The following is a 19,330-nucleotide window of genomic DNA, read 5'->3' on the forward strand; positions in this document are numbered from 1 at the left end:
CTGAATATAGCTTCTTGTATATAACAACCAAAACTACACACTTTCATAAAATAAAACTTCTTATGCATTCATTATGATTATGCATTCAAAAATTAAAGACACAAAATTTCTAAGAGTTCTTTATTATTGTATAATAAATAAATTTGGGGTTATTAGCTTGACATCGAATGCTAAGACTGGGCCCCAGCTTATGGTTTTGGTCTTGTTTCCAAATAGTCTTTCTTGACAATATATTTCCCAAAATAGGTTAGTACATGTCCTAGCTACAAAATAACATTTGAGGTTACACGGGCACCTAAACGTGATCTATATAGAGGAAACAAACAGAAAGAGTGAACCCTGTCTCCTAAGGGAAAGTCCAATATCTAAAGACCAAATCCTCAGGAAAAACAAAATCCTATATATGTTGGATAGAGTTGAAGGAAAATGTAACCAGAGATGGATATTATAAATTCAGCTTCTCAATTCTTGTTATCATCGGATATAAGAACAATATTTGAGTTTAGTCGTATCCATAGGAAGCTGTAGGCCAAGATGAGATCAGTTCAAATCCTAGAAGTTTGGGAGCTGAGAGGCAATTGCCTTACAGTCAGACATGCCACTCTTGTATCACTCAGTTTATAGTATGTAGTGCTTACTAAATGCAGATTAAATGAATAAATGAATAATTTAATATATCACGATGTGCATATTCTTGTCAATTGCCTAGGATATCAGATTGGATCTTTCATGGTAATCCAAGATATCCAGAAGCTGCAAATGGAGACTACGTATTTGGGACAAGGTGGGTCTGGTGGTGGTCTGGTACCTCTGGGCAGGAGAGTCAAGGATTGCTACTGCCTAAGGCAGTGCCCGAAAGTTATATAATTCTATGATTTTAATGGAATCTAAAGGTAAATATAAGTCCCCAGAAAGGGGAGGGGTTACCAATAACATGTAAATGTCACAAAGGAGTTTAAGAAGCAGTCTTTGATCATTCAGAGAAACTACGAAAACAAGATGATTCAGTAAGTCAGAAATCACAGCCTTGTTATCATATCTTTCAAGACTATTTTCCTTCCCTGCTCAGATGTTGGCCTCCACAAGTGCATTTTTTCTCATGACTGAAATACTGTTGAGACAATAGCCAAATTGTGGAAAAAGCCTAAATGTCCATCAACTGATGAACGGATAAAGAAATTGTGGTTTATATACATGATGGAGTACTACACGGCAATGAGAAAGAATGAAATATGGCCCTTTGTAGCAACGTGGATGGAACTGGAGAGTGTGATGCTAAGTGAAATAAACCATACAGAGAAAGACAGATACCATATGGTTTCACTCTTATGTGGATCCTGAGAAACTTAACAGAAACCCATGGGGGAGGGGAAGGAAAAAAAAAAGAGGTTAGAGTGGGAGAGAGCCAAAGCATAAGAGACTCTTAAAAACTGAGAACAAACTGGGGGGTGGGAGGGAGGGGAGAGTAGGTGATGGGCATTGAAGAGGGCATCTTTTGGGATGAGCACTGGGTGTTGTATGGAAACTAATTTGACAATAAATTTCATATGATAAAAAAAATAAATAAAATTGAAAAAAAGAAAAAGAAATACTGTTGAGCAAATCACTACCCAAGGGGATGCCCTGCAGAAAGGGTGCACACACAAATTATTTTGGTTGGAAAAGCAACATATCTACCATTACAAATAGATTACATTTAGTGTATTAGGAGCATTAACCTGGCTCTACTAACACAAGATTTTTTTCCGTATTTACTTCTGGATCTGCAAGTTTCATTTAAAAACGCAGTAGTGGAGTGCCTGGGTGGTTAAGTCCATTGAGCATCTTGGTCTTGATTTCAGTTCAGGTTCATCCCACGGTCATGGGATCCAGCCCCATGTCAAGCTCTGTGCAAAGCGTGGAGCCTGCATACGATTTTCTGCCTAACTCTCTCTCTCTCCCTCTGCCCCTCTCTCCAGCTTGTGTATGATCTCTTTCTGTCTAAAGTAAATAAATACACAAATTAGTTAAAAAAAAAAACAAAAACAAAAAACATAGGGGCCATCATGGCAAGTTACAGGGTCCTGTGATTTCCTTCCCACAGCCTCCGTGCCAACATTTTCCCAGGGCCTACCTCCATCTAACCACTCATACTCCAGGATAAATACCTCTATTTTCCACCATCTCTTCCTTGTTTCGTACAATATTAAAGACAATGACTGTTCCTTAAGTCAAATTTGAGGAGGCTTCTTTTAAGGTGAGTAGTGAGCACTGAGAAGAAAGCAAATCTTTGGGGCACCTCACCTCAGGAGCATCAGAAAGGAAAAATATAGCCATTTCAGGAAGAAATATTGGATGGGGCTCAGGGCCACAGCTGCAGCAATGCACAATTGGCCAATTTAATTTTCTGTGTGTGTAGGGCCCTGTTCACAAAGTGACCTGAGAGGCCTGGATTAAAAATAACAGAGACATTAATTTTCTCTTATAATTGTCTCAGTTTGCATTTCATGGTTTGTTTTGCTAAAGGTAGTTTCTTGAATTGTTCCCTTCTAGGGAGCTTGGTTCATCTTAATGCTGGGCCGAGAACACATCCCCACTGCCTTTAGATGTTTTTAATCTCATCAGAGATAGGGATCAGGTAATCATGGAGCCAAAGAGAAGAGCCAGGTTACTTCAGAGCACTGGAAAAATCTGACTGTCAAAGCTACAGCCATCTGGGGTAAGGTCCTGCTGTTGCAGACAGCTGTCAATCACTGAATGCATCAGGCTGAGCCTTAAGCAGATCTACTTGCTGAATTTTGTAACTGGGGGAAATTGCTACTGAGTATGTGTTAGGGTCAGAGAAGGTTTCCGTAGATTGAGGCGGGGGCGTATGAGAGCACATTTTGGCTGCATTGGTAGTGAGCTGTTTAGAAAGATTACTAGCAGTAACGTTATTTTACTTTTGTGCCCTTTATAGTGTTTTTCTCCTGAACCATGCGTGGAGCCCATGAATTGTTTGCTTACTGCATTCCAATTATAACCAATGCTGCAAGATCCAAATGAAAGATAGGGTGGGGAGGGGATGGAGAGAGAGGGTCTATTGCTTGCTGGTGGCTGTGGAACCCACAACAATGAAAGGATACCATCACACGTGAATGGCCAGGGCCACGGATGGTACAGCTCCGTAAAAACATGTCATGATTCAGTATAGCATGATCCGGAAATCTGCTAAGTCAGTACAATCCCCATCAAAATCCTGCCAAGACTTTTTGTAGCTATTAACAATGTGATTTTCAAATTTGTGTGGGAAGGGGAAAATTATATGAAAAAATAGCAAAGTTGGAGGATTCACACTACCCCATGTTAAGTCTTGTTATAAAACTGTATTGATCAAGATGGTATGGAATTGGTCAAAGAATGGACACAAAAATCAAAGGAGAATAATGGAGAGTCCAGAAATAGGTCCACATTAATATAGTCTGCTTATTTTTGACGAAGATATAAAACAATTCCATGAAAAAAAAAAGCAACAACAAACAACTAGAGTCTTTTCAACAAATGGTGCTGGAAAAATTAGACATCTATTTGGAAAAAACAAAGGACATCAGCCTATTCCTCACATTTTGTATAAAATTAACTCAAAATGGATCATACACATCCAAATAAACTATAAAGCAATGAAACTCCTAGAAAAAAAAGGGATAAAATGCCCGTGACTCGGCTTAGGCAAAAGTTCTTCTACATAACCCCAAAGCATGATCCATAACTCTTTTTTAAAAATAACAAATTAGGGACACCTGGGTGGCTCAGTCGGTTAAGCGTCCAACTTTGGCTCAGGTCATGATCTCGCGGTTTGTGAGTTCGAGTCCCGCGCTGGGCTCTGTGCTGACAGCTCGCAGCCCAGAGCCTGCTTCGGATTCTATGTCTCCCTCTCTCTCTCTCTCTGCCCCTCCCCCGCTCACGCTCTGTCTGTCTCTGGCTGTCAATAATAAATAAATGTTTAAAAAAATTAAAAATAACAAATCAGACTTTTCCAAATTTTTGAATCTTTTGCTGTGCAAACAACTGTGTCCAGAGACTAAAAAGACAAAACTACAGAGTGGGGGAAAATATTTGCAAATCCTAACTGGCAGAAGACCTGTATGCAGACTATGCAGGAAACTTAAAAAAAAAAAAACAAAAAAACTCAAACACAAAAACAAATCCAATTAGAAAATGGGTAAAAAAAAATACTTTGATACTTTACCAAAAAAAAAAAGATACATGTGTGGCAAGTGAACACATGAAAAGATGCTCAACATTATTAATGAAATGGAAATTAAAACTGCAGTAAGATTGCACTGGACACCTTCTAGAATGGTTAAAATCACACACACACACACACACACACACACACATACACACACACACACAAATGTAGATCTGACATTCCACAGGACGGATGAGCATACAGAATACCTGGAAGGCTCATACATTGCAAAACGGGAAACATACATTAACCACATGACCCAGCAGCCACCTTATAAGTATCTAAGATCAATGAAAACTTATGCTCGTACAACATTTATATGACACTCTGAAAAAGACAAAATTAGAGGAACAGAGAACAGGTGACTGGCTGCCAGGATGTGGGGCTGGAGAGGATTTGACCACAGGGACTGCATGAGGACATCATTTGGGGTGAGGAACTCTTCTGTATCACGCTTGTGGCGGTGGATACAGGACTCCATACATTCATCAAAACCCATAGAGCTGTCTACCGTGAAGAGTGAATTTTAACCCACCCAAATTAAAAAGAATGAAACAAGTATGAAACATACAAGGGCTTGATTTGGCAAATGATAATGTCGATTTTAGTTTGGTTTAACTATGCCTATAATTATGATGTCTGGATCCAAGGATAATCCTGCAGACATGAGTGTTATTAAGGGTTTATAGGGCCCGTGGAATTGATGGGTGCAAAGGAGAGGGTGAGCAAATATTTATATGTATTTAGTCCTAGTATGACCAGGGCTCTTTCCTATGCTCTTAACAGGTATGATTTATCTTGATATTGGGAAGTATTACTACTCTCACTTGATGGAAAATGAAATTGAGGCTTGTTCCGAGGGGAATAAAAACCACTTTTCTGAATACACTGCTTCTACGTACGGAATACATAGCATGAATTCAGGGAGTCATGAAAAATTCAGGGGGCATGAAAATTAAGAAAGACCTAAGAAGGCATTAAACAAAATTTTGCATACAATTTAACAACTTCTCTTGATTTCCCACGATAATGCTAAACCGTGTTGGGGACGTGGTGGAAAAACTTTGGCTACTTGGTCATGCAAAGACATGGAATTATGGCAAAACAGCCACACACAAGGCGCATTTTACTTTCTCAAGCGAAAGCATGTCTTGGTGATACGCCACAGGGCTGTGCTGATCTATCATCTCAAACACAACTCTAGTGAAGGCATACCGTGCTTGTCTATCACAGTTGTCCGCAATACAGAGGCAGATACATGCTTTATATGTTAGATGAATATATGTATATATATGAATATATTATATTTCAAAATATCATGCCAGGCAAAAAATATGGGAACAAATAAACCCTTGATATTCAGCAGGAATCAACAAAAAGAAGTGCACTTTAGTTAAGAAAAAAATCATTGTAGGGGCGCCTGGGTGGCGCAGTCGGTTAAGCGTCGGACTTCAGCCAGGTCACGATCTCGCGGTCCGTGAGTTCGAGCCCCGCGTCAGGCTCTGGGCTGACGGCTCAGAGCCTGGAGCCTGTTTCCGATTCTGTGTCTCCCTCTCTCTCTGCCCCTCCCCCGTTCATGCTCTGTCTCTCTCTGTCCCCCAAAAAATAAACGTTGAAAAAAAATTAAAAAAAAAAAGAAAAAAATCATTGTAAATATAGCACATGGCTAACATTTTGTGAGAATGAGGCAAATGCATAACTATGTTTTTCTGGGTGCTTATCTCTACCGGTTAAACTTAACGAAATTTAAAAGAAAACACGCAGACGATGATAAATATTGATTTCATAGCAAGTCCCGGGAATACAAATCTTAGTATTTTGTTGGTCACATTGTAATATTGTACCGGCTGTGAATATATGCTTCATCTCAGGCTGTCTTAAGCGAGGTGTGGAATAAAATTGACATCCGTGGAGACGTTGGGTCAGTTCTCTGCTCTGATCTGTTTTTGAAGCTGGCTTTTGATTTTACCGTGTGTGCGTGTGTTTACTGTGTGTGTGCACTCGCATATCAGCAGCTGTTGAGGTCTCCTGGGCAAAGAGCAAATAAGAGTAGCAGCCAGGTAGTGAACCTCAGTTTTCTTATCTGTTTAATTAAATAATTAATTTTATTATTTACTCCGGGGGGCACCATGTCTTCCTGACACTGTTCCCGGGGCAAGAGTTACAACAGTGAATTTCCAACAGCAGCCAGAAATGAAGATAAGATCTGCTGTTTTTCACTACTGTCAGGATTCAAGACACCTGCTTGTGATATGTGTTCAGCCATTGCCAAGTGCGATGGGTCCTGGCAGAGTGACCAAGTTAGGAAAAGTGTACATTTGATATCCGATGGCTTTGGGAAACTTCTTGCAAAGGTGTTGATTTGCCGAGGCAGAATTAAACAATTTGCCTGGTCCAGGCTGTTACTTCAAAAATCACTTGGGGCATTTTTAGTGAAAACCCCATTAAAATGTCTCCTTCTGATCACTGATTCATTCTAACTGAGCTGCATGCCTGGAAAATTTGATTTTTTGAAACTGAAACTCACAGGGGGAAAACAAAACAGCATAGAGAAAGAAGAGCCTGTTGGAATTCTCAGGCCTCTGTAGAAGGTTGTATTGTATGGCATGGGAAGCACCAGAGCAGGGAACCCCCTGGAAAGCTGACAACCTGAGCAGTGGAGAGCAGAGGCAAACTTGGCCAGCACAGAAGCCTCGCGGGGGTAATGAGAATCTCTTCTGCCTTACTCAGAGGTCATAAAATGTAAGGGCCCCGATGGGCCATGCTCAAACACTGGCTGGGACAGAATAGCTTAACAAAGGTAAAAAAAAAAAAAAGGATACTTTAGTCCCTCTGGAAGGAATAAGAAGGCCTTAATTACCTCCAATTACAAACGGAGAGAAAGAAGCACCTTTTAAGGAAGACAAGGCAAACTGAAATTCTATTTGTGTGACTTTCGCACATGGAAAGTCATTACTTTCACCATGTAATGGCCCTATTGCTTCTAGGCCGTGTCAGGTTGCCTCTGGGCTGGTCTGCCAGCTGGGGGCCCACCAAGGGCCGTTTCTGGATGTTTGACTCTCATTCAGGTTTAGTTTCGATGTGTCTGGGAATATGTTAGTATGTGTACCCTTCGAGTTCTAAAAATTGCTAGAATTCTAGCTGAAGTACAATAAGAACGAGGGGATTGAGACAGATATTCTATAATAAATAATTGCCTCACTGCTGCTCGTTTGGCACCTAGGCACTGTTTTTACAAATGTAGGCGCATCGCTTAAGCATACGGGACATGCCTGGAAGCCTCTGGGTTGCCATGCCTGGCTCTGAATGTTTAGACATGCTTTTCCATGCATCAGTGATTTACTGAGAATCTACCATTTGGCAAGCGCTGCAAAATCTTACCAGTTGAGATGATGCCACGGCTTCCTTCAAACTGTTGACTCATCAATGGAAGACGGAGAGGAATCCAATGTACGATTGTAAATTGGAAATTTTATGGTCAGCTTTACCTCAAACTGAGTCCTTGCGGTGGAGAGTCATTGGAAGGCCTTCTCAGAGATTGCGTTCAGAACTGCACCTCTAAGAACAGGTGTATCTTACCCAGGCGAATGTGGATGTAGGTGAGGGGGGATAGGGAAATAGATGAGGGAAGCACGATGAGGATTGCTGATGCTTCGGAGGACGGCACCTCAAAGATTTGGGAAGTAGGGCTGCAGTCAGGCAGCCACAAAAAGGACACTGTAGGAATCACAGAATGGGGGGTTTTGCTGAGGAGCTTTATCCTGAAGGCAAAACAGATTCCAGTGAACCACAGTGTTCCCTGTTCTTTAGAGTGAGGTTGTGTCAAGATAATTTAGGGATTACGGAGAATCCTCTAGTCCAAAGATGTATGCTCAACAACCGAGAACACTCAGCAGGATGTTTGTTGGTCGAGAGGGACAAAGAGGTGACTTCTGGCATCAGGAGGGGTACGACAGCCCCTTAAGAACCCGTGTTTGGGGACTATGCAAAACGATGCACCCTGAACTGACTATGGAAAAGTGGTCTTCCCTTAATTTGCCCTTTGAAAAAATTTCATTTTTTTTCATCCTTAAAGTTATTTATTTTGAGAGAGAGAGAGAGAATGTGAGCAGGTCAGGGGCAGAGAGAGAGAGAGAGAGGGAGAGAGAGAGTCCCAAGCAGGCTTCGTGCTGATAGTGAGGAGCCTGATTTGGGGCCCAAGTCCACAAACCATGAGATCACGACCTGAGCCAAAACCAAGAGTTGGACGCTCAACTGACTGAGCCACCCAGGCGCCCCTTAATTGCCACTTTTACACCAGCCTTCAAGAGCTGAATATGTTAAATATTAGGGTGTTCTTTGGAATTGGTCATAAAGAAAACGTAGGATAATTATGACATAAGTGATGGAATCACACCAATTCTTGTGATACTAATAATTCTGTAGAGTAACTCTTAAATCAGAAGCCTTACAATCATGGAGCAAGTAATCCTGGTGGCGAATGTTTCCTGTATGGGCCTCATCAGGATCTCATCAGGCCGGTGGGGAAGGCTCTGGGATGTGGGCTTGAAGGAGGGGAAAACAATTCTCTGTAAGCTTTTTTGGAATGATTTTTATTTTTGTAACTAAAAGTCGACAGTCCCCGAAATCCTCAAAGCCATGACAGGAGAGTTAGGAGGCTGGTGGACCATGTCCGTCCCTTTTGTGGGCACAAATCATCATCCTGCTTGCCTGTGGCTCTCCTTGTCCATAACTGCCTGCCCCATAACGTTTCCCCTCTGGAGGTCTGTTGTGCATGCTCTACTGGGCATCCACAGGGGAGGTCATGGCCCATTGACCTTGAACCCATTCCTGTGGGATTTCTCCAGCACACCAGGTGTTGTGCCCTTATTTGGTTGGATGGTCACAACAGAGGTGGCTTCAGTGCCCGCGAAGCAAAAGGCCTGCATTTGGAAGCTTCGTTAGCCTCAGGTTCACCTCCTCCCTTCCTCCCAAACGCTTTCATGGTTTTGAGTGACTCCCATACTTTAGTTTTTCTTCATGAGAAAATGAAGGCTTTCATCACTCAAATTTTGATCTAAGATGTTGCATGTCCTCCAACCATAATGGCCTTCTCTGACTGGAAAGAAAGGGAACAGTGGCAACGTGGCCGACATACTTCATTTGGGATCTCCTAAACCTTGCTTCCACAGGAGGTCTAGAATAGATGCAATCAGCCATGTGCTGATTCATGATTCCGATCACCGAGTGACCATGCCTTGTGTCAGTGCTGTAATTTGCGCTTCTAGCAGAAGAGACCTGAGCTCAAATCTAATTTGAAATTTTGTTTTGTTGCCATCCTCCAGGTATCTGCCCTCCTCTTTTCTGGAAGCAGGCTGTTTCTGAGCAAAGCAGATCTCCTGATACAGGATGTGATAAGCTCTAAAGGGACTCTTTGCTCTCTCGCGGACCCTACTGGAATTTCTGCAGTAGAAAGCTTAATATTAATCACTTTATACATTTATTAAAAAAGGAAATTTCTCACCATTACTAAATAAAAAGTAAGCAGTATAATGAGACATGGGTGAAGGATATTTTCCCAATATATATAAGGAAAACATAGCAATTAAATAAATCATATCCATTCATGTAAAACTCTAAATCATTTCACAAACACTGAGCTCAAACAGAGATAGTAGTTATTTTTATTTTTTAATATTTTATTTATTTACTTTGAGACAGAGAGAACGTGTGCAAGTGGGGAAGGGGCAGAAGGAGAGAGAAGAAGAGCAAGAGGATCCCAAGCAGGCTTAGTGCTGTCAGGGCAGAGCCCAATGCAGGGTTTGGTCCCACAAACAGCGAGATCATGTCCTGAGCTGAAATCAAGAGTTGGACACTTAACTGACTGAGCCACCTGGGTGCCCCTGGAGCTAGTAATATTTAATCCCAGACAGGGGTCAGGGGTACAACAACAAATAGATACAATTTCTGTTGTCAAGGAATTCAGAATGTAATAAGGAGTAGAGACACATAGATAACCATTTTACCTTGGTGCCAGCAATTCTGTGATGAAGATAAGCCCAGAGTATCTTATAGGGACAACAGGAGAGTGTTCAACCCTACAAGCTTGTGTCAGAGATGAACTTGCTAGGGTAGATGACGTCAGATCCAAGGGTTCAGCAAGGGGTTTGCAGGGGGCAATGGCTAGATGATAAAGTCAGGGCTCCTAAGAAAGACATTATGAATTGTCCAGATTCCACGAAGGGGATGGGAGGAGCGAGAAGTCAGGCAGCATTTCCATTGCTACAGTGAACAGTGGGATCAGAGAGTGACAGGGAGGAGGTGATGTTGGAGGACAGACAGTGAGCTTATGCTTTGAAAGGGATGGATTTTACACTCAAAGCAGGAAATTTTTTAAAGGATGTTAGAAAAGTAGTCTAGCAAGTAAATAACCGCTAACTGAACAAGGAACACCAAGCAGGAGGGAAGTGGAAAGAAATTCTGTAAGTGGCAACATGGCCTTCGGAAAGCAAGACTGCCAAAGAGTAATAACTACTAGGCTGATATTTCGTCCTGGTAGGGGCAAGTTTGTTGCAAGGGTAGAGTGTGTGTTGAGGTGCATGTTGAGGTACTGAGGATTGGTAGGCTTCCAGTTGTTCTGTGATTGAGGATAGCAGACCTTGAGAGTTGGCCTTCTTGAGATTGAGTCTATTCTTCCCACTCGCTGATCCTTTTTAAAGACTCTTGTAATTACAAATTTCTCACTCGCCAGGCAAGAATTTCTTCCAAGGCTTGGATCCTTTCTTTGTCCTCTGGCGTGTGATCATAGGTAAGGCTCTTGCTTCTCAGACTGAGTTTTCTGATCTCTAAAAAGGGACCGATGTTTTGAGGGCCATGAGTTGATAGGAAGTGTATGAAAACACTGTGCCCTGTGACTCCTGCACACTCCAGGGTGTCAGTAATGGTGAGCTCTCTATTTCATTTGCTGTGTTTAATAATGATGGTGACTTCAGAAAGGGTTGATCAGCACCTACTTTTGTGGATTGGAAATGTGACTAAGGAAACAAACTGGGCTTCAGACCTATTTTGATGACAGTGTCGAACCCTTTTGTGTTTGGACCTAAATTGAATTTGAAGTTATTACAGATAGTTCTGTGCTGCATTGTGACAAAGTGGCAAAAGGGAACCCAGGGTAAGACACGTCCATTAACCTTGATAGTGGCGATAATAACTCCCTCTAATAGACACTATAGGTCTATTAGCAGGCCTGTAATGGGGCCAGGAAATGCAAATCAAAACCTCATTTACTTGGGTCCATTGCAGGAGAATCCAGAAAGTGCTGCTGAACCCCTAAGCCTGCATTCCTGTTAGCCTTGGAAGACACATCTTTAGACCAATTTGGAGGAAACTTTAAGCTTATGTTGAAGATAGTTCATTTTCCTTTTCAGTGGTTATTTTGTATCCATGTGATTAAACAATCAGATAATGGCAAGAATTCACTCAGAAACGCTTTATGTTGTTCAGGGGAGTGACATTGATCTTCCATTTATTAAAATTGTGTATATGTGTATATGTCTGTAATCATGCCAACTGGCCCACATACATTATTTCAGTTAATGTCCCCAGCAAGCTATGGTATATACAATTATCATCTTTTCTTTTTTAGAGATCAAACCCACTGGGCCCAAGAGAAGTTAAATAAATTGCCTAAGTTTACACCACCAGTTAAGAAGCAAGCTAGATACCCAATTCCTGGTCTACCTGTAGCCAATGTTCATGGAAATTGCTATGTCTTCCTTTGTCAGGTGATGAAAAAGATATTTCCACCAAATTAAGCTCACAGGACAAACATGGAAATCACATAAGTGAATATATGTGAAGGAGAATTAAAAAAAAAAACAACAACAACTAAATTGCTTAGCATGAGAATCATAGCTAACGTGTCTCTACCACACCCAAAGCAGCACACTGTATAGAGGGGTCAAATACACACTTGTCGTGAAGCTGACCAGTGAGTAGGAATTAGAAAAGAAGTTCAATTTGGGCAGGGTGGCTCAGGGGTTTGAGCCCTGCATCGGGATTGTCTGTTTCCCTCTTGCTCTCTGCCCCTCCCCCACTCCTGCTCTCTCTGTCTCTCTCAAAATAAATAAATGAACTTTAAAGAAAAAAGAATAAAAGTTCAAGAAAGTGGGGCACCGTTGTTGAAGGTGGGGTGCTGGGCTTCTGAGTAACGTAATGTTCAGGTAGACAGAATGGCCATGAGCTTTATGTGGATTATCCATTTCCTGAAACTCAGTAAGTAGAAAATGTCTCTCTCCCCACCAATATCCTGCATAGAATGACGTCTTATCCCTCCAGAAGTCTCTGAAGTTGCCTCCTGCAGAAAATGTTTCCAGATGTCTGCAGTCAGAAATCACTTTTCTCAGAGGGGCCTGAGTAGGCCCCATAGGTTAAGCATCAAACTCTTGATTTCGGCTCAGGTCACGATCTGCAGTTTGTGAGTTCGAGCCCTGCATCGGACTCTGTACTGACAGCACGGAGTCTGCTTGGGATCTCTCTCTCTCCCTCCTTTTGTCTTTGCCCCTCCCCTGCTCTCTCTAACATGGGCTCTCTCCCTCTCTCTCTCAAAATAAATAAACAAAACTTAAAAAATAAATCACATTTCTCTTCCTTGAGGAACAAAGCTGTATATTAATAGGTTTTAGAAGACATCCTATCTGACCTGTTTGGTTTAAGCATATTTTCTCGGTTGTGTGTGTGTGTGTGTGTGTGTGTGTGTGTGTATTCTCTGTACTAATAGTGCATAGCTGATAGCGAACACAATTATTCGCTTTCACTGCATTTGATTAAATTGCTATAAAGGAAACAACCAACAAAACTAAAAGGCAACCAACGGAATGGGAAAAGATAGTTGCAAATGACATATCAGACAAAGGGCTAGTATCCAAAATCTATAAAGAGCTCACCAAACTCCACACCCGAAAAACAAATAATCCAGAGAAGAAATGGGCAGAAAACATGAATAGACACTTCTCTAATGAAGACATCCGGATGGCCAACAGGCACATGAAAAGATGCTCAACGTCGCTCCTCATCAGGGAAATACAAATCAAAACCATACTCAGATATTACCTCACGCCAGTCAGAGTGGCCAAAATGAACAAATCAGGAGACTATAGATGCTGGAGAGGATGTGGAGAAACGGGAACTCTCTTGCACTGTTGGTGGGAATGCAAATTGGTGCAGCCACTCTGGAAAACAGTGTGGAGGTTCCTCAGAAAATTAAAAATAGACCTACCCTATGACCCAGCAATAGCACTGCTGGAATATACCCAAGGGATACAGGAGTACTGATGCATAGGGGCACTTGTACCCCAATGTTTATAGCAGCACTCTCAACAATAGCCAAATTATGGAAAGAGCCTAAATGTCCATCAACTGATGAATGGATAAAGAAATTGTGGTTTATATACACAATGGAATACTACATGGCAATGAGAAAGAATGAAATATGGCCCTTTGTAGCCACGTGGATGGAACTGGAGAGTGTGATGGTAAGTGAAATAAGCCATACAGAGAAAGATACCATATGTTTTCACACTTATGAAACTTATGATCCTGAGAAACTTAACAGAAACCCAAGGGGGAGGGGAAGGAAAAAAAAAAGAGGTTAGAGTGGGAGAGAGGCAAAGCATAAGAGACTCTTAAAAACTGAGAACAGGGGAGCCTGGGTGGCTCAGTCCGTTAAGCATCCGACTTCAGCTCAGATCACGATCTCGCGGTCTGTGAGTTCAAGCCCCGTGTGGGGCTCTGGGCTGATGGCTCAGAGCCTGGAGCCTGCTTCCAATTCTGTGTCTCCTTCTCTCTCTGCCCCTCCCCGTTCATGCTCTGTCTCTCTCTGTCTCAACAATAAATAAAACGTTAAAAAAAATTAAAAAAAAAACTGAGAACAAACTGAGGGTTGATGGGGGGTGGGAGGGAAGGGAGTGTGGGGGATGGGCATTGAGGAGGGCATCTGTTGGGATGAGCACTGGGTGTTGTGTGGAAACCAATTTGACAATAAACTTCATATATTGAAAAAAAATTGCTATAAATTCCAGTTATGTTTCTCCCACAGGGATGCATACTCACCTAGTGAATGAAAACCAACAATTGATACATTCTGGGTTTCCAGTGGTAAGGTCACAGTGTCGTCATCTGTGTCTTTGGTAACCAGTTCACATGTACTTATCATTATTGAGCTTCTGGAATGCAATTTCCAGCCAGAAATGTCTTGTGAGGCATTAGTCTATGTATGTGTGCTCTTAAAAGAAGAAAACCTGGCCTGAAAAGAGTTGGCCCGGCAGACCTGATGAATTTGGTTAAGGAGTTTAATTAGGCAAAGGAGTTCCTTGCTCCTGGGAATGTCTAAGTCACCAGGCCAAAATTGCACACTTCCTTGGTGGCAGAGGATGCCATTGGCATGTATAAGTCTTCTGTGTCCCTGATGTGTTTTACAAAATCTTGTGTACCTTAAGAAAAAGAGTACAAATCAGGAGATTATAGATGCTGGCGAGGATGTGGAGAAACGGGAACCCTCTTGCACTGTTTGTGGGAATGCAAACTGGTGCAGCTGCTCTGGAAAACAGGGTGGAGGTTCCTCAAAAAATTAAAAATAGATCTATCCTATGACCCAGGAAGAGAACTGCTAGGAGTTTACCCAAGGGATACAGGAGTGCTGATGCAGAGGGGCACTTGTACCCCAATGTTTATAGCAGCACTTTCAACAATAGCCAAATGATGGAAAGAGCCTAAGTGCCCACCAACTGATGAACGGATAAAGACATTGTGGTTTGTATACACAATGGAATTGCACGTGGCAATGAGAAAGAATTAAATCTGGCCTTTTTAGCAACATGGATGGAACTGGAGAGTGTCATGATAAGTGAAATAAGTCAGGCAGAGAAAGACAGATATCATATGTTTTCACTCCTATGTGGATCCTGAGAAACTTAACAGAAGACCATGGGGGAGGGGAAGGGGGAAAAAGTTACAGAGAGGGAAGGAGCCAAACCATAAGAGACTCTTAAATACTGAGAACAAACTGAGGGTTGATGGGGGGTGGGGGGAGAGGGGAAAGTGGGTGATGGGCGTTGAGGAGGGCACCTTTTGGGATGAGCACTGGGTGTTGTATGGAAATCAATTTGACAATAAATTTCGTATTAAAGAATAAAATAAAATCACATCATTAAAAAAAAAGAAAAATAGTACAGGATGGAAACAGTAAAAATAGACCCACGGAACCCCAGAGAAGACATGACAACAGTGTGATGAATTTTGTCAGGAACGAAGAGGATTGCTTCTCTCAACGTGGGAACCATTGTGGAAGAGAAGCATAAAACAGGAGCTACTTAGACCTTTTCTGTCCAGGATTCATCAAAGGCTTTACTTCTGGCCCCTGCTGTTATCATCATAGGTGTATGTCTGGATGTGAGCTCCACAGGGATAAAGCTGAGAGTCAGAAGATGTCCTGTGATCAGACTTTATTCCTATACAAGTTGATTGTGCCTGGTTTCTTGCTTCTATAAAGGGTACGCTAATCATGAGCAATGTCCATTAAATATGGCCGGCACATGGTGCTAACGAAACTTTCTGGCTTCTTGCGGTTGAGTATGTCCATATGATTAGTTCTGGCCAAGGATTTGTGAGCAGAATTGTTATCTGTAACTTCTGAGCATGAACACTTAGCTGATGGCCCAAGCGTATAAGATTTTCCCCCAAGGTCTCTTTCTCTCTTCTGTTCTGAGTGACGATACCAGAATGTGGCTTCTCTGTCACCCTGGCCAGAGTAAAGAGACGCAGAGCAAACATTGTCCCTAGGCTGACCCAAGGTGGGCAAAACGTTTCATGATAAACCTTTCTTGTTCCAGGTCACTAGCTTCTGAAATTATTACCACAGAATGACGTTGTCTATCTTATAATACGTGGAGCTTCCCAGGTCCTTGAAAACAAACTGTTGGTAGGCCTACCATGTCTGTTCACTTACCAAACAAGTAATTTATTGAGCACTACCTGAAAACACACGCTATCCAGGCACCAGAAATATCACATTGAACAATGATATCACCTTCGTGCTGCCTCAAACCAATGGGAGGAATGAGGCGCTGCAAGACCAATGGGAGGAATGAGGCGCTGGTCTGCAAGACATTTTCAGGTCAAGACTACATCTCATCAGCAGGTTCACATGGGGACCAAGCTGGATCTCCACGCGGTAGACATGAACAGAAGAACAGGAGGTAGAAAAATACATTCACCCCCCAAAATTGCATCGCATGCCTATTCGGTGCTAAGTATCTTACAAAGTCTTCTCCCGAAGACCAGAAGAATTCATAAATTTTGGAGCCGTGAAGTCGGCACTGCTCGGGGGAAATTTTTTACGTGAGGGGGAGAACTGAGTCCCTCCCCCCTTTTATTTCTTTTTGTCAGGGTGGCTGGTGACCTGGGTGGCAAAGATCTGCACAAAGAATAGAGCAACAAGTAGGACACAGCTTGTTCACTCTCCAAGGGGGAAGAGGGGCCAGACATCCAGAGAAATGTCGGCCCCTACTTTCTCCTGGGCTGGGCTTTTTAAGGGATTTTAAGGATGTGAGAATGGTGCAGGTCTTGAGCAAATGGCTAAGAAAGAATTCTTGAGATGTCTTTGGTGCAAAAAGGTGATTTTATTAAAGTACAGGGACAGGACCCTTGGGCAGAAACAGCTGCCCTGGGGCTGTGAAGAGGGACTGATCATATACTTTTAAGTTAGTAGTGGTTAGGGATAGCATAAGTCTCTAAGGAATTTGAAAGCAAGGCTTTCAGGACCTTGAGGGGCTAGCTATGTTAAGATACGGTTGCTTTTAGTCTTTAATAAAACAAAAACATTAAGGAAGTAAAGCAGCCATGAACTGCTTCTGGAAGGTTGCACTCTGCATGTTTCAGGTGTCTGAAACAGGTTACAGTGAGCAAGTTGTAAGGAGACTTAATTTATGCTACATTTCTCTTGCCTTTGTTTCCCTCCTCAAGAGGGTAGTAGCTGTGTCATGGGGGAGGGTGTTCGGGAGGAGGTTGACTCTTGGTAGAGTCAGGAGGTGACAAGGAGGTGAGAGTGGGTAGAGCAGGAGGTGAGAAGTTGCTCAGGGGATTCTCTCTGGGGCTAGTCCAGGATGTGGGTTGTCACCGGCTAGAGAAGAATGTTTTGTAGTTGTGGTCTATTCTCTGAGAATGAGGGGCACCATGACCTAGAAAAACGAGGATGGACAAGTACAAAACCTGTGAGTTGTGTCTGTAGGCTTGACTGGGGAGGGGGCTTTGATACAACCCTTTCACTTTTCCTATGGATATTTTGAGACTGAGGATGTTACATGCTTGAGGACAGCATTGGGTCAGGAGAAAAAAGAGAAATCAAGACATGGCCAGGGAAAAGTGGCCCTGGGCTCTCACACTGATACTGGATATGATTTTAGGAATAGAGAATGCTCATTTGACTAAGCATCTTCAACTTTGCATCTTTTAGAAACCTGGCTTAAATGGGTTCTGGACCCGGGAAGGAAATCAAAACATGGCCAAAGACAGGGACTATTTGGAACAGCAGCATTTCTTGGGGGAAGCAAGCTCTTCAGTTATGTGATAGGAATAAAAGATGTTATTCATTCAAACTCAAGGTGGCCTTTCAACTGCAGTATAGATTTTTTTTTCCGGCAATTCACAAAACCCTTAAATGGAATGACCTACCTTTATTTTTGTGGCAAATTGTAACATTTTCTCTGAACTCACACTGCCCTTCTGCTTACTGGCACCAATAAACTAACCTTCTCCCTTTAAATTCCTGTTTTTAAGTCAACAATTCTTAGATCTGGGGTGTAAGTTTCCAGGGGATTGCAATGCCTGCCTCTCCTAAGTTCTCAGACTTGGAAAGGAAGCTTGGATCCTTTAGTTTCTTTCCCCTATAAAGTCCCTTTCACTCATCAAGTCTGCCTGACACTCTCTGAAACATTGTTTCTATTGCAACAGCCTAAATAAAGTAACCATCCCCTTGCAGTTTGGCTCCAGGAGAATTTTTTAAAGTTTGACAGTTTCTAAGACTGTGACTTCCTAGCAATCTTGAAAATAATAATAAAATGTTTAAAAATACAGAAGTAGTCAGACCAAGAGGGCTTATGACTGCTAAGATTGTGGGGTGGGGATCTTTCAGAATAGCTGAGTGACTCATTACTTGAAAAAGTTTGTTATAATGAAGTGACTCTTTGTACAACAGAAGACGTTTTCTTGGACTTCCGTCAATTAAAAGATGACGTGAAAGTAGATTTTCTGAGCATCTTTAGAACATAACAATAATAATTTTCGTGTTTATTTAATGAGCACTTACATGATATTTACTTGAATACATACAAATTATCTAGATTATGCCTGCACATGGGGAAAGAGTTGTATTCGTTTTCTCTTGTTGTATAACAAATCACTGTAAATTGTGTAGCTTAAAAGAGCAAGTAGATTCTATTTCTTCAGGTCAGAAGCCCAGATGACCTTGGCTGGTCTCTGCTCAGGTGTCATGAAGCCGGAATCAAGCTGTTAGCCAGACTGAGCGCTTATCTGGAGAATGGGGCCTGGGAGAGGGGGTAAGACCCTTATTTCTAAGCTCAAGCATGTTGTTGACAGAATGAATGCATCTCTTTGCAGTTGTAGAACCAAGATCCCCATTTCCTTACTGGCTGCGGGGTCACTTTCTGATCCCAGAGGGTACCTGCCTTGCTCTCTCAGCATCTTTAACCCAACAATTGCACTTTGAGTGCCTTTTGTCCATCAGACCTCTGACTTCCTGTCTGCTGTCTTCTTCTGCCTTTTACTAGACTTTATATATTCAGATCAGGCTCACCTGGATAGTCTCCAAATTTTAAGGTCAACTGATTTGAATCTTAAATTACAAGTGCAAAATCCCTTCACAGGGATACTTAGAATAGTGTTTCAACAGCCAAGGAATGGGAATCTTGAGGGGAGTGAGGACAATCCTTGGAATTTAAGGCTGCATTCCCAAAGTCCTAGAATTTCTTAAAACTGAGCCTGTTGAGGTCATGCTAACCTACCCAAATTCCTACTCTGACAATTTTTCTGTGTCCACTTCCCTCTGATCCATGAATCTAAGAAGCC

Source organism: Prionailurus viverrinus, chromosome C1 (assembly GCF_022837055.1).
Source record: "Prionailurus viverrinus isolate Anna chromosome C1, UM_Priviv_1.0, whole genome shotgun sequence".
In the NCBI taxonomy this organism is placed as follows: domain Eukaryota; kingdom Metazoa; phylum Chordata; class Mammalia; order Carnivora; family Felidae; genus Prionailurus; species Prionailurus viverrinus.